This window comes from Nicrophorus vespilloides, unplaced genomic scaffold (assembly GCF_001412225.1).
Source record: "Nicrophorus vespilloides isolate i.1.1-1 unplaced genomic scaffold, Nicve_v1.0, whole genome shotgun sequence".
NCBI lineage: Eukaryota > Metazoa > Arthropoda > Insecta > Coleoptera > Silphidae > Nicrophorus > Nicrophorus vespilloides.
Genome location: NW_017098951.1, coordinates 376,845 through 398,805, shown reverse-complemented (window position 1 = coordinate 398,805; position 21,961 = coordinate 376,845). Strand labels below are relative to the sequence as shown.

The 21,961-nt window shown below is 30.2% G+C and overlaps 1 protein-coding gene across 4 annotated transcripts in view; it reads right to left on the bottom strand.

Annotated features, from left to right (window-relative positions):
- Positions 1 to 21,961, bottom strand: part of LOC108563672 (acetylcholinesterase-like) — a 70,685-nt gene that overhangs the window by 11,613 nt on the left and 37,111 nt on the right. Inside the window, exon 1 of one of the 4 annotated variants that reach the window (XM_017922411.1) lies at positions 7,967 to 8,057. The exons of the other annotated variants lie outside the window; for them this stretch is intronic. The gene's annotated coding sequence lies outside the window, so the exon portion shown is untranslated. Of the gene's footprint in view, positions 1 to 7,966; positions 8,058 to 21,961 lie in introns of those variants that run through there. 4 annotated transcript variants of the gene reach the window in all.

Genomic DNA, 21,961 nt, shown 5'->3' with positions numbered 1-21,961 from the left:
CTTTGATACTTTTCTATACTGTGAAACCAAAGATGCTTCTAAAGCAATAACTAAGACATATTCTCCTTACAGAGAAGAGATTTAGCTAAATGAACTTTCTCTAAATTGATTGATTTCAGCCTTAAAATTTTGCTAGTAATAATAATGAAATCAAGATATTGATCGAGAATAACTCACACTACACGACACATGATCAGAGATATTAAAAATATCAATAACAACTATCGACGAAGTTTTTGAAGCTGCTTACATAAACCGTTAAGATATATGAGTTTTGCACAATTTAACGGAAAAAAAATCACGACAATATCAGCCCTTATATTTCTTTTACTACACAACAAAGATTGTCCACCAGAGTTGTTTGTATTTGTCCACCCGTAGTATTCTCAAGACAATGCACTTTCCAATTTCATTTTTAGTCGATAAAAAATACCTGAAGAAGATTTTATGAAAAAAAACCTAATAAATTCTGAGAGTATGTAATGTTTAAGTAGTGTGAAAAATGAAGAAAGGTTTATAGATCAACAATGAATTGTAATTTTAGTGAAAAATTAGCACAAACTTTCTGTACAACCCAATATCCAATAGTTTAATAAAACAGAAATAAAGTAATAATATAATTAAATTCTTAGTGTGTCAAAATTATTAACTTAATAAGAATACTTTAGAATAATCTACATTGTATACTAAATGATTGATTAGGATATGTTTATTTATGTAATATATATAAACTGTAATTTTTGTTATAAAAGTTTAATATGTATTGGATATAAGGAAATTGTAGCTGTTAATGTTATACTCGAATTTTAAAAGTTGACCAAGTAAATGTTAAAATTATAAATTAATATGAACATTTACGAACTACCACCATACGGCACTTCATTATAATTAGTATAATCTTTACAATATGTTTCGGAAATTATAGTTCCTTAAGCGAGACCCCCCGTCCTAAGGAGAATTGGTTTAGTTAGTAAAGTTTCAAGAAGATCAAGTATTAACTGCTATAAATCACGTTCCAGTAAACTTTAAACTGGATCTACTTGCAGTGTGAAATACGTGGAGAGTTATCTAAGAGCTATTAGGAAACGAAACAAAATACAAAATATGATTCGTTATTTTTTAAATATTAATTTATTATTTTTATTTCAATGCTAAATTTTAGAATAAATATTAAATTAGTTTTGTTTTCATTCTCAACTCATAATCGTATTTGTTTTAATTGGCATTTACATTTGCTAATGATCAATTAAAAAATTCTGTTCATTCATTAAATTTATATTATTATACACGAAATTCCATTTAATATACCAAAAACATCAATTAAGCTTACATTGTTAAGGTCATTATTTTCGTTTAGTTGTTCGTTTGCAAATAAATCTATTATCTTATTTTTTAACAACATACATACAGTGAAACCTCGCTTAACGATCATAATCTGTTCCAAAATTTCCGGATTTTTACTGGCATAGTGAAACAATTTTCCCCATGTAAACTAATGTAATATACGATAATGCGTTCCATTTTGGAGTTTACAATTTATTTTGATCGTTAAGCGAAATGCTCGTTATGCGAGGTTCCACTGTACTTTATTTTATTATAAAAGTAACACACTACTTACTTGTCATATGCATTTAATAATTTTTTCTATTTTATATTTTGAGTTTCTTTAAAAGGACAATTTAAATATAAATAATGATAGTAAGAAAAATAAAATTAGCAATATTTACAAATGCCCACAATTATGAATTTATATGGATTCATTCAAATTACCTAATGCTTAGTTTTGTGTTTATATATGATTAAATAATAAAAATGACTCAAGTACTGCAAGCATAAAAAAAATATTATTTTTAATTTAGTATATTTCTAAGTATATTGGATTAAATATTTCAATTTAAGGCCTACGCCATACAATTATTCGACAAAATTGTACAAGAAAAAGAGAATAACATCAAAGAAATTAGAAATGAAGATATGCAGATGACACAATGAATAGGTTTCTTGAATTGAATATTAAAAGATTCTCAATTAGAAAGAAGTGTTATTGTTAAATGCAATAACTCAATTAAATATAAAAAGCGAGCAGAAAGACCTATGGTCAATAGCCTTTTGCAGCAGTTTAATTTATTTTTTATAGTTGCAATATTATTATTTATTATACGAAAAGACACAAACAATCGAGTTTTGATTCATATTTTAAAATGTGATTTTTTTTTTAATATAAGTTAACTATTTATTTAAGAAAATGTTGCTTAAGTAGAATATTTACTTCTAAAGACAAAGTGTCGTTTATAGAACTAATTTGGTAGAACTCAGATATAGTACAGTCATATCTGCGTTCTATATAAAAAAAACTTTTTTTGTTAATGCAATTATGATGGAATGATTGAATAGAATTGTAGTGAATGCTTCAGAAAAACTTAATGCTATGAGAAGAAATGGATTTTAGATGGAAGGCTGTGCGACATAGAGCTATATAACAATCTCAGCTTTCAATAACTACATGAAATGCATGGAATTCAGAACAATGGAATATAAAGTGCATCCAGCAGCCATGCATAAGCAATACACATTAAATGAAAAAAAAAAAGCTACCATACCATAATACCATAAATGCGAAGCGCGTAAAATTAAACGTAATGTCCGTTACCCATTACGGCGCAACTACTATATAGTATGAATGCATATATACGTAAAATTGATTTTGTTCCTCTGGCGTAGTTCCCTATCCCATTTCGCTCAAACATATTATTACGTAATTCCAGAAGTACGGCATCAGCGGCCCTGGAAACTGCATCCGTCGCTCGCTCTGCCCGCCCGATATTAATTACTTTGGCCATTTATATGTTTCATGGTTTTCGATTTAATAACGCACCCTTTCACATATTCATGCAGGCGTAATGCAGGTTGTTACGTGCATCTGTGGCTGCAGCATCCATTTTACTGACACTTGAACGTGGCGTACCAAAAAAAAAAAAACAGAACTATACCGAATGTGATCTGAGTTTGAACAGCAATTAATCATTAAATAACTGTTCAAATGTAGAACGAAAACATTTTATATATATATTGCTTAATTGATATATTTCAGTTCAATATACAGTTATCGATTTGTTTGAGTTATTATAATAAATAATTGATTATGACTGGACGAGGGTTCTATCTCATCAGATTGTTCCAAATAGAACATTCATTTTCTCATGGTCAACCTCAAAAGTATGAAATTTTATATAAACTATTTATTAAATTAGTGACACCTTAATTAACGAATAGGATGCGTTTCACGAAATAACTTCGTTTTTAAAGGTAAACGAAATGAGGTAAACTTTTGAACAATAAAAATATTGAAATCTCATCTTAAAATATGAATGTTTTTTTTTTATTTCTTTTAACAATTGTCTATACCAGAATCGAAGCAAAATTACTATTAACATATAGTTCGCCCTGAGATAGACCAATGTTTTGATTTAGGGCGCCGCAAAAAAATGATATATTAAGGGCGCAGTATACTGAAATCGTTTAGAAATCCCTCTTCTACACTATAGACTCTATAGGAAATTGTTTAATTTAACAACTGGTATGGTATAAATTAGATTCATTTTCACTATGTAATTTAAATCGATATTTTAGGATGTTATTTTCTTCTTCTATTACAACTTTTGGCCGTTGTTCCTAATTCCATTTAAGAATTTATTAGTGATTTAATTCCAAGAAAGATTTATGTTTTTAATTGCTCTTCTAATAGACTAGCTTTTTCCGAAAACATTTAATTGTCGTTTCCTCTTTATCTTATAGTTCAATTAAATTGCTTAATGTCGATACAGATAATAATCTTTAAATGATGCTAATACACCCGATCAAATGGTAGAACTTCCGAACTTCGTTATCGAAGCCTCGTTATCAGATGTAACATTAATAGAGTTATAACTGTATATGTATGAATATTATCATTATATGCAAGAAACGTTTATTATTAAAAGTTTTATTTTAATTGAATATACTAATTATTAATTACGAGTAGTAATATATATAATCTAATATAATTAAAAAATGTTAAATTATTTATGATTTCAATAATTAATTTACAATAGAATTACGAGTGAAATAGGGAAGTGTTGTTCTGAAACCACTGCTTTAATTTCTAGGGTAAATATTCATAAAACTAGCAATACTACGATTGCAACATTCGCTGATGATACAGCAATCCTGGCATCAGATGAGAATGCATCTGTAGATACGGTAAATTTAGATATGCTTCAGGAATGTCTGAAAAAATGGAGAATAGCAGTCAACGAAATGAAATCCATATTCATATTCACACTAAAGAAAGACATCTGCCCAAATCAACAAAAGTTAAATATTTAGGCATGCATCTCGACTCACTGGAAGATTCACCTGTAGAGATCACATTCAGGCTAAGAGGGACGAATTAGAAATAAAGTTTAGAAAACTATACTGACTTCTAAGAAAAGGTCGAAATTATCAGTGGAAAAAAAAACTTATATACAAAGTAATAATACTGAAACCAGTATAGACGTATGGTATCCAATTGTGTGGTGCAGCCAGTAAATCGAACTTACAAATTATACAAAGGTTCCAAGATTCGTCAAGAATAAACACATAAGATATCCATATATATATATGGTCGAGGATACAATACCAAAATTTAGTAGTAGATACCAAGATGGACTTGAGTCACATACTAATTTTCTCGCTATTGTCGGGTAAACAGTGAAACAATTAATAGGCTGAACCGTTGTAAATCACTAGATTTAGTCATCTATATACTACTAAGTAATTATGAATGTTCAATATCAACATAATGTTAAATATCCTCTGGGAGACTGAATAAACATGAATAAACTGAATAGATTGTAAATAAAATTATTACGTAAATTATAACGTATTTTTTTTTACGAAATTTTAACTATAAATAAAGTATTTTGATTCAATTTCAATTTTTATTTATTTAAAAAATAATTGATAAGAGTAAACATTAAAAGGATACATAGGTTAATTTTTTCCATTTTTTATGTTTTCATTGTTAGGTCAAGTACTTATGGAACTACTCTCATATATACGATTTTTTAGATTAACATGAATGTGTTTTTTAATAAATAAAAGTAATGTGAGTGTAATTATCAAATCGATACTTGAATATATATATGTGACACCTTTATACTATTAATCACTTAGTAGTTAACCCTGAACACGACAAAGCCAATGTTTATCAAAAGCCATTGACACGTGTGGAAGGGTAGTACGCAAATAAAATTATGCTGTTAACACATGACCAAATTCAACCCTGTATATAGTTTGGAAACTGTGTACATGGCAATATCTTTCAGAAAGATCTGCTTATGAGCCTCAACACTAAAATATTGCTCCAGATACAGATCATTTTATGTTATTTCACATTCATAGTATTGTTTATTCTGTAGTTTATATAATCCGACGGATTGTTTTCACAGCCCAAATTTTATTTCCAACGCAAATATTATGGCGATGTACATTTTTCCAATATGTTTAATAAAAATCACGGTTTCTGTTTGCCAATAGAATAAAATATTGTTATAAAATTCAATATCAAAATTTTATTAGATTTTTAGAATGAAAAATTTCTTTTATTGATATTTAACGTTGATTTCATGTTAATATAAAATACAAAAAGTAAACAAAATATAAATCTAACTATTGATAGTTATTGCAAAGAGTTATTTTATTATGTCGTGTAATCTTATTTACAATCTGTTCATCAATGTGAACATTGAGTAAATTTAAGATCGCGGTTGACATAAAGTAGGTAATCTTTCCCGGTGGATAGTTACCATTATGATGATTTGATTTTAATTTGTTGGTTGGCTGTTGTCTTGTAGGTTAACTTCAGTATTATATTAATGCTATGCGATTCCACTATTTCCTTTGACTGTGAATCTGCTGCTATCCTTAACACTGTCATTGTCCATCGACTTAGCTGAAGGTTCATATGCTGAACCTCATTCATTTCACAGTCCATCTGTGATGAGCGATGGTTCTATTGCTGCAAGCATCGAGAGGGCTCACAAAGGGCCTGGCTTGACCAGGATTTGAACCTGCGCCCACTGGCACGTGGGGATGGCGACTTAACCATTCGGCTATTAGTCGCTATATATATAATTGTAGTTATAATAAACTACTAGAGCAGAGCCCGGCAATCTTTTTGGAGCAAAGAGCCACACGCCTATTAAAAAAAAGTTTGAGGAGTCGCACGTAACATTATAATCCCTATAGTGAATCTAGTCAAATTAATTGTCCAACATAGTGAGAGCAACGAGTCGCAATTTCTTATCAAAAGAGCCGCATTTGTCAATCGCTGTATATTATATTGCAGGGTTTCCCAAACTTTTACTGCAATGGAATACTTTGTAAATCCTGACATTTTCCCGGAACACCTTGTTTATCTGGGGTATGTAATAACAGATAATCCATAAAATTTATGAAATGTGAAAATAGATTAATTAATTATTTAGAAATTATTTTATTCCAGTTTTTCACGGAACACCTATTAACTTTCCGCGAAACACATAGTTTGGGAAATCCTGCTATACTGAATATTTTTTAATTAAATTTGTATCAATTGTAGTGATAATACACCTTTTTCTAAGTTATTATGATTTGATAATCCATAGCGAAATTATATATTTTTGTATATCTATCATACAATAACTGTCATATAAAAGAATAAATCATAAATATATTTAAACAGAATAAATATTCACAAAATGTTTATACAGTTCGACGATTATACTGGAATGACAGTCGTAAATTTTTTTTAAGGGGTATTTGCATTCAGTAACAAATGTAAATATATTTAAATTGCAAATAGATTTATACAATAGTTTAATTTAAATAACGCGAAAATTTGTTTCATTATTACGAGTTAATTTAGCGTACAATTTTCGAATCGGATTAAATATCGTTCACTACACATGCTCCGCTATTACTACAAATGTTATACAGCATAAACAGAATTTATGCTATTTATATGAAATAAACATGTTATGTTATATACATTTTAACTATATTTATATTTTAAGCGTAAACTGTCTTTATATATAGAAAGTAGTATGCAGTCATAACTCTGTTAACTATATTTCTGATTATGGAGTATCGAACCTTCTACAAAGTCTGCAATTTCTAAACCAATTTAATATAATAAATATTATAATTTAAGGCCAACGCCCCATTGCAATACAACAAAATATGACCAGAAGTAGTACTAGAAGAAGAAAATAACATAAAAAAAATAAATGCAGTTATCCAGATAATCAATCAATAGGTTTCCAAAATGACGATGAAGAGGATTTTCAGTATAAGATTTAGAAAATTTTGTTATAAATAAAGACAAATAACATCTATGTTATTTACAATATATCACAAAAAGGACATAAAGAAAATTTATTGTAGTTACAATTGTCATGTAGATGGGAATATTATTTTTGTTATTAAAATTTAATTACATCTATGTGGCAAATGTTGCATTTTTTTAAGTCTGTATGTTTGTGTTTGATTTAGTTGTATATTTTACACTAGTTTATTTTACACTAGTATAGTAGTAGTCTTCCTTAGTACATTTTACTAAAATTTGCAATTACCCTTTTAACCTATTCCATTTGCAAGTCGCTGTGATAACACTATTACTGATACAAGAAAAGTGTACGCAATGTTTTTGATTGAAATCGTTGGAGTATTTCAATGTTAGAGTTGTTTGCTGAACCCCACACTTGTATTCTATACGATGAGACTGGTTTGAGGATGGATTTACATATTAATAGGACTGTGAGGAGAACGACAACCCTGAGCACACGTTTTTAGATGCTGCATTATGGGTTAAGCAGAAGAAGAATTGGGTGTCTTACTAGAGACTGAAAAATTTGTTAGCGAAATGCTGAAGAGTGTAGAGAGCTAGGAGATAATAGCAACGTACTTAGTAGATGTGCTACTGACTAAATAAGAAGACGAGCGGAGGACGCAGAATCCCACAATACCACGACTCCACTCGTGGTCCCTATGTAAAGTATCCTCTCCTGTACAAAAAAATACACAATTGAGTGAGAAATTGACAGTGTTAAATCTGATTGAATCTACTTCGCAAGTTTTCAGATGTATCTTCTAGTTTAGTATCAGAGATCATTAGTACTGTGTCAACTGTTAATGTAGCAGCAGTTATTTTACTTGGTGTTGGAAACAAAGAAAGTGAGGACGAAATTAAATGTTTATTTTAGAGAAAGTGCATGAGGAAAACGCATAAACAATAATTTCATGAAAGTCAGAACATTATTAATTAATTTGATCAACTACGTTAGTGACTTGTGACATAATACTATGTCAATGGTACTAACTTTTATTATTTATATTTAAGTCTGACGACACTGTCATCATAATTGGAAAAAACTGGATTTTAAATGATTAATTAGTCAATAAATCAATGGCTTAAATGCATGTGCAATTTCTTGATATGTTCTAAGGGTATAATAGGGTACAAGAGCGAATCTTGTATTATATCTTTGGTCAGCTGGATATTATCTGTTCATGTTATTCCATCGGTCAATTAATGCGTGCACGTTCCGCATTGGAGATAAAATCAGGAATTATACGCGTCATATACCGAAACAATGGATTTCCTGAACGTGGCGGACCGGCCACTCCGGGCACCCTTCACGGAATATCCGACATTCAATCAGACCCTGTTTACCGTGTAATAATATTACCGCCAAACTAATTATGGAATTGCTCTAGCATTGTTATATAAAGTTTATAACACCGACGGATTACTAAACCAATTGCATATATTTCACTTCCGTAATACTAATCAAATATTATTCGTATATCTCAAACTATTTAATTATAAGCATTTCATTAAAAATAATTCAATTGTTTAAAATTTCTTATTACCTGACAATTAGTTGAAACAAATTAAAAAAAACTTCAAATTCCATAAAAGCGTATTCTTAACAAAACTTTTAGTTTTGTTATTTTCTCTAACTACAAATATTATTAATTATATGCTATATTAATGCGTTATTGATACAAACAAAAATATAATTTATAAATTAATTTTATTATTTATTTTTTTTGTAAACTACAGAACTTTTATTTTTCTAATGTGTAAATATGAATACATTCTGATTACTTAATTAAAAACTCTATAGTTAATAGTTATTACGATTTAATCAATTATTTTCTGATTATAGTAAATCATTATTTGTTTATTAATAAAAGAATATAATGTATCACATAAAATAAATTATAAGTAGATATAGGTAGAAATATAATGATATTTTCTATATATTAAAATGATAAAAATAACACATAATATATGTATATAGTATATACATATATTATAGCTGTTGTTTTTTGAGGATGGCATTAGTAAGAGTAATTTACTTACTACATTTAATTAAGTAGAACTAGAAAACATGAGCATTTAAATAAATTTTATCTTATTTGTTAATTAAATGCTATTAAAAATAATTTTAAAAACATTATATTTGATTTAAGATGAAAAGGCAATGAAAGATCAATTATGATTTTAAAAATCTGTAGAATATTTTAACTTATATCCATTTCAATGAAAATTGAATTTGTTCTTTTGATTTTAAATCTACTATAAAAATCAAATGGTATAAAACTGCACAAGAAGATAGCTTTCAGGAAATATGTTTACTTATCTAAAAGTATATTAGCTGTAGATGGAAATCGAGTGCTTTCCCTTGAGTTGAGTTGGAGACGGAGGTAAAATGAAATAAAACGCAAATTTCATTTATAATAAATGGTGGACGGGGGGTAAATATGGAAATTGAAATCCTCTCAGTTTTAGAGAGGGGAAATTTAAATACGCTTCCGGAAAATTTGAACGATTCGACGGGGGTCGGTGTTGGGTGTTGTTGATGTTACTGTGCTTTTCCTTTCCGTTTTGGTGATGGTGGTAGGGGTGTACGTGGGGTGCGAGGGTGGATCGTTTATAATATCATCGTGTCTACCTGCAGTGCAGACCGTATTATGGCGAACGAGCAGAGCGCGCAAATGTTCAACAATCGATACGGGAAACACTTACAATTGGGTTACTATGAATGTGTTACTGGCAACGGATCCGCACCGAATCTGTCCAGATATATTTTATTGATGATCATAGTCTATGGACGGCACAATTCGAGCAGTTCCATAACGATCCTCGCGAAAATAATAAATACCAGATTTTTCTTGGGAAACTTCCACTGAGCGAACAAAGTCGAGTATCTAAAAATATACTTTGAAAGGTTCTCGTTATATAAAGGAACTACAAAATAATATAAAAAAAAAATATATATAACATAAGCAAAGAGGGAGAGAGACGAAGCAGTGGCAGTAAACCAAGCACTACTGTACTCTTGCCCAGGATTATAAAATAACTGAGGCTAATTAGTCCTTGAGGGCGTTTGCCATGAAATCCGCTTCTACACATTTATCCTATATTCCGGCTTGTTGTTTTTCTTTCTCCCTTCATTTCCTTTCATTCTCTCATCTCTCTCTCTCTCTCTCTCTCTCTTTGCCTACGCTCCCAATTATCCTCTCTAGAGAACCCACCTACAATATCTGCAAAGAAAATCGCGCATCCCCCGTTTGCGAATTTAAAATAAGTAGGCAATAAAAATATTGCAGCACGTGTTTTATCTCGATCGGGAGGGCGAATCTTTTATGTATTTTCGTCGAGAGGCGAATGAGGGAGGATGTGCAGGAGAGAAGTCGAGTGGAGACGAGAGGCTCATCATTATCTAAAGCCATTTGGCTTTATCTAGTCAAGGTCCTTTCGGCGCGTGTGCCTTCGCCTCTCCAATCAATCGATAAACATTATCAATTATTCATCTCTCGAATGAATGAGATAGAAAGAGCTGTAATTTCTTCGGGATTCCTGTGACTTTCGGTTTTCCGGTTCTACATAATGGGATTCTTTTGTGTCACGTACCGCGGGGAATTCGGGAGTCTGGCGGCTGCGGGCGGTGGGATTCGCATCGGTTTTTGGGGTGTTGCATTGTTTGCCGCACGGCTGTTCTACGATTTTCTCGATAGGAACGAGTTGAAGCAGAGGTCTCCAAACTTTGTTAACTCACCCATAAGATTATATTTTTTTTTATCAGAACCTCCACAATCCCCAGAAATATTTTATAATCATATGTCCCGCTTTTGGATTTTACATACAAATGTGAAATATAAATATAGTTATGTTTACTAAAAATGTAAACAATATAGTTTTTATTTTTTAATGTTCAATATGTTGGACTGTAGATTAATTTATCTATTTTCCTCATTAGCAATTAAGTTGTTTTATTATAATTAAGTACATTTTTATTTAAATATAGTCATAATTTCTTTCTGTATATTTTATTTATTTAGTTATCCCAAAGTCTGGTAAAGTTTCCGATGAAGTAACTTCATATTGACCTATAAGCTTGTAACCAGTTATGTCTAAATTATTCGAAAAACTATATAACACCGAATCATCAATTTGGATTCCGTAGAAAACACGCCACCATTGAACAAATCCATAGAGTATCCAGCAAGATCAGGCAATCACTGGAAGAAAAAAGCTATTGCACAGCAGCAGTTTTGGATATTTCACAGGCATTCGACAAAGTTGGCATAAGGTCAAAAAATTACCACACACGTTTTTCAACATAATTAAATCATTTTTTAATAATAATTAGAATTGAAAATGAGGTAAGGCAGTTATTTTCGATCAGATCAGGCGTTCCACAGGGAAGTCCACTGGGACCCCTTCTTTACACTATTTATACATCAGATTTACCTACAACTGCAAAAAACTATACTTGCGACTTATGCTGATGACATAGCAGACCCGATACTTGCAACAAACGAACTTCAAACGAATGAAGCAAAATATTATTTCTATTAACTTAATTTTAAATTAAAAATAAATCTTCCAGTTAAGTCATCAATGAAAAGCATATTTCATGAAACAATTTTAGAACATATGATTATGCAGGTTCATAGTACAGCATTATTTCGCATAGTGATTGGATTCGCTAATAAGCTGTCTGTCTGGTTTCATACAGTCCAAACAAAAATAAACCACAGAAAACGAGACTTGACTTTGTAATGGAAACAATTGATCATTTGTGTATAAAATAAGTTTGTAGAATTTATTTCTATTTTCGTAAATAAAAAATGAGTTTGTTTTGACATTTTCAAACCGAACTATAGTGAACCAATCAAAGTCGCACTAAGCGAGGTATAGATGTATATAATTTGTATATATATAAATTTTACATGGAAAATTCATATGTACAGTTTTATAGCATAATATTTTTAATAGTTGTTTGTGGTAGCTAATAATATTTCTTTTATTATGATTATTTATATAACAGAAATTATTATTTTTTTAAATTTGAAATTATGACTTTAACAGTGGAATTTTCTATAATAGCTATGTGAGATCCTTCGGTTTGACAGTTTGAAGACCACTGTATTGAAGGGATAGTTAAGATCTCCACTCTACGTCGATATTTTTATCTTACATCTTCCCCTTTTATTTCACGACGCTCTCCGCATTGCTTCTTCCACTATTACATACTCACCTTACGATTTATACCCGTGTTACAATAAATTCAATTCAAAGCGCACTACTATTTCACACTTTCAATAATGTCAAATCAGCAATATATCTATCACAAACGTAATTCCCCTGCGCATATATTTCCTTCTCGTTTTACTACCTACTACATTATACATGTTACTAACCTCCCTCAGGACTTCATATATATTACTTCAATCCACCTTGCAGTATTTCCTCCTAACTGGACGGCATCATTCATTTTTAATCACATGAAAATTATATTAACAATACAGAATTGATCGGAAAGTTATCGAAAGAAAGTAAAAGTTGGCGTTGAAAGTTTTCATATCGTGCAATAACTATCTGTCAAATATTAGTTGTCATATTGCAAAAGTCAAAGTCAAAGCAAACACTATAATTATTGTCTGACTTAATCATAGAAAAAAAGGTGTATTGCATAAACCATCTATTATTGAAAAGTCGTTAAAGGAACCCTAAATTTGGTGAGTTTGCAACTTCTTATTAAATTGTTCTAAATTTAGCTGAATTTAAATGCAATTATTCATTATATTCAGCTAGGCTAAAACCAGTTATAAATAAAGAAACCATATAAGCTATAAGCATGTTATAAAAGAGAGAAGTATGCGGTTCATTTAATAAGTCCTATCTCTGTCAGTCATAGCTACCATGTTCAAATAAATTAATTTCACTAATCAATAGCGACTTTGTAGACTTTTCTTTTAATTCCTAAATTTCTAGACTCAACAAATCTTTAGACATTTGAATCAGACAACATCGTTAACTAAATCAACATCAGATGGTATGGCCTATCAAGATTTGTCACTAGACATATCAACCAAATTAAATGGTAATTCCTCATTCCCGTCCATTTTCTAAGAAATTATAATAATGACTTACTAGACATGTTCAAAAGGTAGTACATCTTTTTTTTTTCTTCAAAAAACGGCAATCTTTTCCACTGTTATGTAACCTTGAAAATCGCATTTGATATCAATATTTAGACAGGTTGATAAATGTTCGCCCCTATGTATCTAGTACACCCAATTCTAGTACACATTTTTCACGAATTTTGCGTTTTTCTCCATTTTTCACTTGTTCAATCAAAATTAATATTTCTCAATGATATTAGTAAGGAATACTAATATTTGTACGTATAAAATAAAGTTATGTAATGGATTTATGTTTGTAGATAATTCACTGCAACCAATCTACGGCCATATGTTTGAAACTGTTTAATTAATATATTTAAATCCATCAAAATAAGTATAGAACGAATCTAAGCAAAAATTGTTTTATTTGATTCCATGTTAATATTTTGTCTGTTTTATAATAACTAGCGTTAAATATTTTTAAATGTATAAAATTCGATATATGTAATTTTTACTTTATCTTTTAACTCAGAATATTTCTATTTCTGATTACTTTTAAACGTTTTCATTGTAGTAAATACAAAGCCAGATAATTGAACTAAGTTCTTTTTTAAAGGAATATAGGTTAACTTTCAAAAGTTATTAATGATATTACGGCACAATTTTATATAGTCATGTTTTAATTAATCAGAATATAAAATGATCTAGATTTATTGTAATACTATTAATCTAGTTTATACTTGAAACATGGTAATTTACTTTTATCATGTACTTACGTAATATATTCTTGGAATTTTGTGGCGATGGAATATAAATAGCTACACGTGTTTTAGGTTGAAGTAATAATTTTGAGTAAATGAAAAAAAAAACAAACTTTAAAGGAAATGCAAATGGAAAGTAGTCGTGCAATATAGTATACATCGGATCAAGTAAAATATGCAAGGAATCACAGCACAAAGTATTTATGCAAATAAACTAAAAACATTTTGGCAAAGCATAGTAAAAGTTGTATGCCTGATAGCAGGGTTTTGCGTATTTCGATCGATGCTGGTTGTAGCAATGCGTCCGCAAGATCCGAACTTTGACCCAAAGCTTCGGACACCCTGACCCACAAAGAAGGTCAAACACCTATTAAATTCCACCCGCATCGATACTGCGTAACATAATATCAACCCGGAATAGAGAAAAAAAAAGTATGTTATAGCGCCGACGAGCTGTGCTTAACTTCATTTATACAAAAAAAATGTGCGGTGAAGGAAGGAAGGATAACATTTCATATCCCCGAGGATTAAATAATCCATCTCGTGGAATCTAATAAAGCTAAAACAATAAAGTGCAACAAAACAGAAAATAAACACGCAGACAAAAAATATAATAGAAAAATGAAACGAACGAGCGTTGGAGATTTTAATGATGTTACATGGCCTGTTTGTTGTTTAGTTGTTGAAATAACATTTCAAAACCAATCACTGCTCCAAACTGAATTTCGAAAAGTTTTGATTGGATATTTCCAACTGGGTAATCAAAACATTATATATCTATCTATGTATTTTTTTTCTCTTTCTGTCGCGTTTTCTCTCATTTTACTTGAGGTGTATTCGTGCATCGGATAAAGTTTTCTTTAATTAATTAAATCTAATTTAATCGGAACGTAATATTTTCCGTATGCGACTGGAGCGTGTTTCAAGGAAAAGCGGAGTTTCCGTCGCCTTCAATTTATGTGTGCTCAGAGTAATGTAACCACCGGAACTTTCCTCTTAAAACAGATGGGGACTTTCGGAGCTGGTAAGTTTACCCAACGCATCCGATGAACCGAAAACCGGGCCACTTTTCACTTAGCGTCGAGCAGAAGACGTAGAACAAAACAAATCCATTTTAATGCATCTGAGATAAACATATTTGGAGTTTGTAGAGAGATGGGAGGTGGAAAATACTTGATGAAAAAGAGGTGGAAGAAGAGTAGATGCTGGAAGGCAAGTCGCAATAGCTGCAGGATTTTATCCGCTTAGCTAATACAATAAAGAACTTTGACCGATCATTTAGTTCTCCCCCTTGGGAAATAATCCTCCAGTTAGGGCTCTCACTTATTTCAGCTTTGCCTTTGATCTCTCCTTGAGTTAGCTACCAAAAGGTATCTTCTCTTTATTCTTCCCTTTCGCCTCTATTACTTTAACGCTCCCTTCTTACATGACGATTTTACATATTGTTTTTCCTTTGCTTCAAAGATTCATCCACTTTTATTAACTTTTTAAATTAATTTATAAAGCAATTATTATAATAAAAAAGTAGAACTGATTAATTATATTTCAAGTTATAAACGATATTGCAAATTAATTAGATTTCTGAAAAAATATAACAATATACAAAAGACACTTTTAATATATAAAATTAATTAAAAATTGGATGTTTTTTTTATCTATCTAGATATATCTTTAATTAATCCTTATACAACTGTATTATTAGAAGATAACACGTAATGAAACATCCCAAATTGATGAGAGTATTTTGAAAAAATAAAAAAAAAATATATTAAATAATCCAGTAATATGGAAAAAAACTTATTACGTTTACTTATTACAGAAGTAAATATTTTTAATGTGAAACAGTATATTTAAAAGCAACGATAAAATATCAACAATTTTCAGTGTATATATCTGTTTTCAGCAATAACTTCAAGTCCTTAATGTCTTGGCATGAAGCTTAACTTCAAAAGCAGCACGAAGATCAATAAATGTCAGGTGTAGTATAATTTAGTGTTCAAAGGAACTTTGTGTGTTGTTAATCAATTTAGTAATTACTCCGATGGTAGATTTTCGCGGAATGTGACCTCAATTTCAAATTATGTATTGAGTTTATAGACCTAAAAAGATTATCTTGATAGTATTGTATATAATTTACGACGAAATTCTATAGTTTATTCGTAATCCATTCATCTATTAATTCGACATTATTTTGTAGTTTTTTTTATTATATTGTAATATATGGACAGCATTTCAAATAAATAGTAAAAAAATAATTTGAAATTTTATTACATATATTTTATAGAAAAATATTTAAAGGGTTGAAATTTTTCCTATTTGTATCGACAGGATTATTGATTGAAATCTTTTTACAGTTCAAAATAACTTACAAGTAGGACGCACAAAATAATAAATCATACCTCGCATAGTGCGGGTAATTGGTTTCTCTAATATCCCAGATTGTTTGAAACCGGACTAATCGAGAAACTAGATACCTAAAAATTAATCGCACAAAAAGTGACTTGACTATATAAAGGGAAATAATAGATAATTCAGTATAGTAGATATTTTTTTAAATTTATTTTTATTTTGCACAACAAAATTTTAATTTTATATTTTCAAATCAGACTGTAGTGAATCCGGACTGACCGAAGTCACACTCTGCAAGGTATTGCTGTATAACAATATGTCTATTAATCGCATAATGCTATACATTTGATTAAGTAAGTGTAATATCGACTGGTTTTGAATATACAACACATTTCATTACTCGTCATTTTTAAATAATCTTGTTAAATCTAAAAGTGAAATTATGTGTTTTCATTAGTTTATCATGTATAAAAATTCAAATTAATTAAATGCAAATTGCATTAAATATCATGTGATTTAGGAAACTTTGCACATACCGATTTAATTACGTGTAGAGCTTTAACATTACAACTTTTAATGAAATTACATTCTAAAAGTGTCTTGTGATTTAATTTTAATTAAAAAATTGCAGCGTTTTTTGAGTGCCCTGTATTTTATTGTTGAGGCTAATTAGTTTAGTTATTTAATTAAGAGTTTAAGGAAAGGTTTTCGCCGTTGCAATGGACGCGAAGCGAAAATTGCCTCGCTGGAGAGTTTTCTCTTTGTAAATACTGCCAAGATGCCGTCCTTTGAATCATGCCCTAAATAAATTAAATCGAAAATAAACGAAGTAACAAACGCGAAACGAAACGAAACGAAAACGGATCGTAATCAAAACAAAATAAATAAATAAAATAATATAAAAAAATACTAACGGTGGGTGATGGAGGTGGGTTTTGAGGTTGAACTAAGCAAGGGTCTCTCATCAGTTATTCCACTATCTCACGTAACAATTGCAGTTGTTTATGGAGGTGGCGTGTTTGGGACGACCTTGAGGATGTCGGTGGAGGGTGCCGTCACTGACACCCCCCGACTTTACGCCACCTCCAACAGACACCTACAAACGGTAGACCTATCGGAGTGAAAAGCGGAACCGGAAACGGCACTCTTCGCTTTTGAACATTTATATTAATATATATAGGGTGATCCCCATATTTCACACACCCAAAACTGAATAAAATAAGATTTAATATTAATAACATTGTCAATATGACTACAACCAAAAAATAATGTTTTTTTTACAATAAAGTTTATATTTGTGTAAAATATTCGCATGTGATCAACAATTTTTAAAGAAACAATTCTAGAATAAATATAAAATTAAACAATTTTATGCTAAATGAAGTTATTAGTTATATTACTTAGTTATAGTTGATATGTTCAAAAAAATATCAAAATTAAGGCCTTTTGTTGATATGAAAGAATACAATTCTTTTTTGATCTAAAGATATTGAATCTTAGTATGAAGTTCTAGTTAAGATTCCGTTCAATCTAACAACATCCTCTTCATCAACATTTTTTAAACCTATTGATGATTGGTCTATATCGAAATCTCGACAGTGAAAATCCCGTCAACCATAATCCCGACAGTGTTAAAATCCCTACACTGAAAACTAAGAGACAGAATGAAAAGAGAGAAACGATTTCCAAAATTCGCTAAAATGTTCGGGATTTTGATACTGTCGGAATTTCGAATGTCGGGATTTTGATCCGAACCGATTGATGCTGGTTCAATCTGGATAACCTTAATTTTAATTTCTTTAATGTTATTTGATCTTAAATTGAAATATTTTTTAGGTTAAATCTAGATAAAAATTGCGGATTTTGTTATAACGAATCTTCGTTATCAGAGGTAATGTTAACTACAGCTTCAAAATTATCTGATTTATTTAATTTATCAAGAAAGAAACAATTTATTATTCATAACGGCTTATAATTATTAGGTAAATTGCCAGGATAAACCAGACTAAGCTAGCAAATACTCATTAGTTTTTGGCGACATTGTAAATACACATGCGGTCTGCTGTCGTGGTTGTTCCATTTCTGCTTGCCAATTCTGTCTAACGAACTGCTGTACTTTACCGAATTAATAGTTTGGTTAATTAACAAAGTCCTCTGCAGATAGCCATTACTTATTTTAATTATATTACCATTTAGATGCTGCTTAAATCATGCTTTATTTCATCTTACAACACAATTGAGAATTATATAAGTTCATTAGAATAATTCGAGTTGTGGTGATTTTGCATCTATCAGAAACGTTCACAATCCATTAATATTTGTTTTCATGTCTTGTTTATTGTTTGGTAGCCGTATTTTTTAGCGAATTGGAATATATTTTATAAAATCATTCGTTATATCAACAATTTAATGGATTTTGCATTGTTTAAATAAAACATAGAATATATCTTAAAATCAGTACAAACCGCACCTCAATTGGACATAAGCTTTTAGTTATGGAAAATTACTTATGTTTATATACATAACCATAATATTACATAGTCAATTATATAAAATATATTGTCGTGTTCCAAGGATGTAATTCTGGACACAGTGGAATATCTTCTTCTGGTGTTGTCGTTGTGGAGTCTCAGTTGTGGGAATTAAATAATTCAATTGGTTTAAAACAAGTTTATTATAATAATTGGTACTCTTGTGGTTCTTTCCAAGACAATGTAGATACTTTAAAAGATTGACTAAGATTAATTACAAATACTTATTGTATTAACAAAGTTAATTCTTATTAATACGGACGGGGTGGGAGTTTTAGGAGTAAGGCACGGTTTTTGAGAAGGTCACTGTTCTCCGTGTGATCTGTCAATTCTGCAGTTTGGTTTCTAGTTAAAAACACGAAGAAACGCCGCAAACGGTTACTGTCCTCAAGTTGACAATACGAAGAACGGTGCAATCGGTCACTGTCTTCCGTGGGATCTGCCTACTCTGCATATTGATTCTGTTAATGACCTATAATAGGTCAGTGGTACCCAAACTTTAGTGGTTGGACACAACAATATTAAGATGAAAATACCTTTAATAAATATATCTTTATCTAACTACTGTTATAAATAAGGCTTAAACGAAACATAATCATTGTTAGTCATATTCAAATTGTTAACTAAATACTTGATATTGTATAAAGTATACTAACATAACTTGAATGTTTTAACAATATTTTAATTTACCTTTAAATTAGTTTATTATTATTAGAAAAACGAAATAAATAAAAAAAAACATGTAATTTACGAATCACATTGTATGTATGTACCTACAGATATGTCGTTTGCATGGCAGATAAAAAAAGCAATATAGAATAGAGTAAACAAACCCCTCATTTTTCCCTCCATTCCCCGGACGAAGGTTTTAGCCCAATTTTTTATTCCCCACTTTTATTTTTATTATTTACATCGTATGTTCGTCCTTATTTCCATGAATATCTAATTTGTAGATTGCAGATCCCTTTGCGCAATAAATCAAAGCGAGAAATGATTTTCGAACGTTTTATTTGCTTTAATGCGCCTGAAGATTAATATTAAGATTGCTATCCAATTCAATTGCGATTCCGTCAAGTCGAACCACCCTCCGTTATTTATTTATACTAATAACTGCCAGCCCCGCATCGACAGCGTATAATTTTGTTGTTTTGCCCTTTCCTTTCTTTTTTGCAATCACGTAACAATAATTTATTACGCTCTTTAGTGCCGAGCAGAGTTATTACATCAATGTCAGGTTTTATTTGCTATTTAAGAAACATACACGTATTAACGTTTATTCTTTTATTTATATTTGTTTCTTTTATCCCACATTTATTGTGAATTCTTAGTATAAATCATTTTTTTCTATGTCGTGTAATTTTATTTACAATCTGTTCATCAATGTGAACATTGAGTAAATTTAATATCGCGATTGATAATGGGTAGGTAATCTTTCCCGGTGGATAGTTTACCATTATGATGCTTAGATTTTTTGTAATTTGTTGGTTGACTGTCATCTTGTAGGTTAACTTCAGTAGTATATTGATGCTCTGCGATTCCACTATTTCCTTTCACTGTAATCTGCTGCTATCCTTAACACTGTCATTGTCCATCGACTTGGCTGAAGGTCCATATGCTAAACCTCATTCATTTCATTGCAAGCACCAAGAGGGCTCACAAAAGTGCCTGGCTTTGACCAGGTTTCGAACTGGCGATTTAACCATTCGGCTAATTTTTATCTGCTAATCGAAAAAAGTATTTTTAAATGCAAATCATGGGGCGACGGGAGAGCCAAATGGTTGAGACGACTTACAACGCAGTGAGCGCTGGTTCGATTCTATCCAAGCCAGGCCCTTTGTAAGCTCCGTCAGTACTTGCAGCAATATTGCCATCGTTCATCTTGAATGGACGGTCACATAAATGAGGTTCAGCAATGGACCTCCAGCTAAGTAGATTGACAATGACAGTGTTAAGGATAGCAGCAGATACACAGTCAAATGCATTAGTGGAATTGCAGAGCATCAATATACTACTGAAATAGACTTACAAGAGTACAGGTAACCAACAAATTAAATAGAAGAATATAATGGTACAAACCATTGGGAAGTTTACCAAAAGTCGCTAATATACTATATGACATAATAAAAAAAATGCAAATCATATTAGATATATTAGATTTAAATCCTAGAACTATTGGAATCTTAACCCCCAAGGTATAACTAATCCTACCGTAACGAAATCTTAAAAATAAGTTATAATTTTCAGTTTTTCATTCGCTTTCATAATGTATCGTTGCATGTTTATAAAATGCCCAATGAAAAAACAAGTATAAGTACAATTTCACATTTAGAATCTATTTTTTTATGAATAAATGAGTTTAGTTTTGTTTCATAAAGTACCTGCTTTTCCAATAAATTTAATTTTGAATGCCTTCGAATACATTTTTTTCTTCAAAATAATTCTTATGCTAATAAATACAAATAATTTTTATTATATGGTATTCTCATCTGTATCTACACCTAATCATTAACATGCATCATTTATCATATTTGTTTCATAAACCATTATGAAGCTCAATCTGCTTCATTTACAACAATACAATTTATTTGTTCAATAGAAGTTTAATTGTATTTTAATTTTGTATTATTATTATTATGTTAGTTATTTATTATTATTGTTAAAATTAATATTTATCTATATTATATTTTGTAATTTGGAAAGATTCCAATGGGAAACTATTCTGTACACTGTTATATTTTGATATATCCTCAATTTTATTATCAAAAAAAAAATCCAATTAAAGAAACTAAAAAAATCTATGTTTTATGATGTCTTCACTTACGTTCCTATACAAATTTA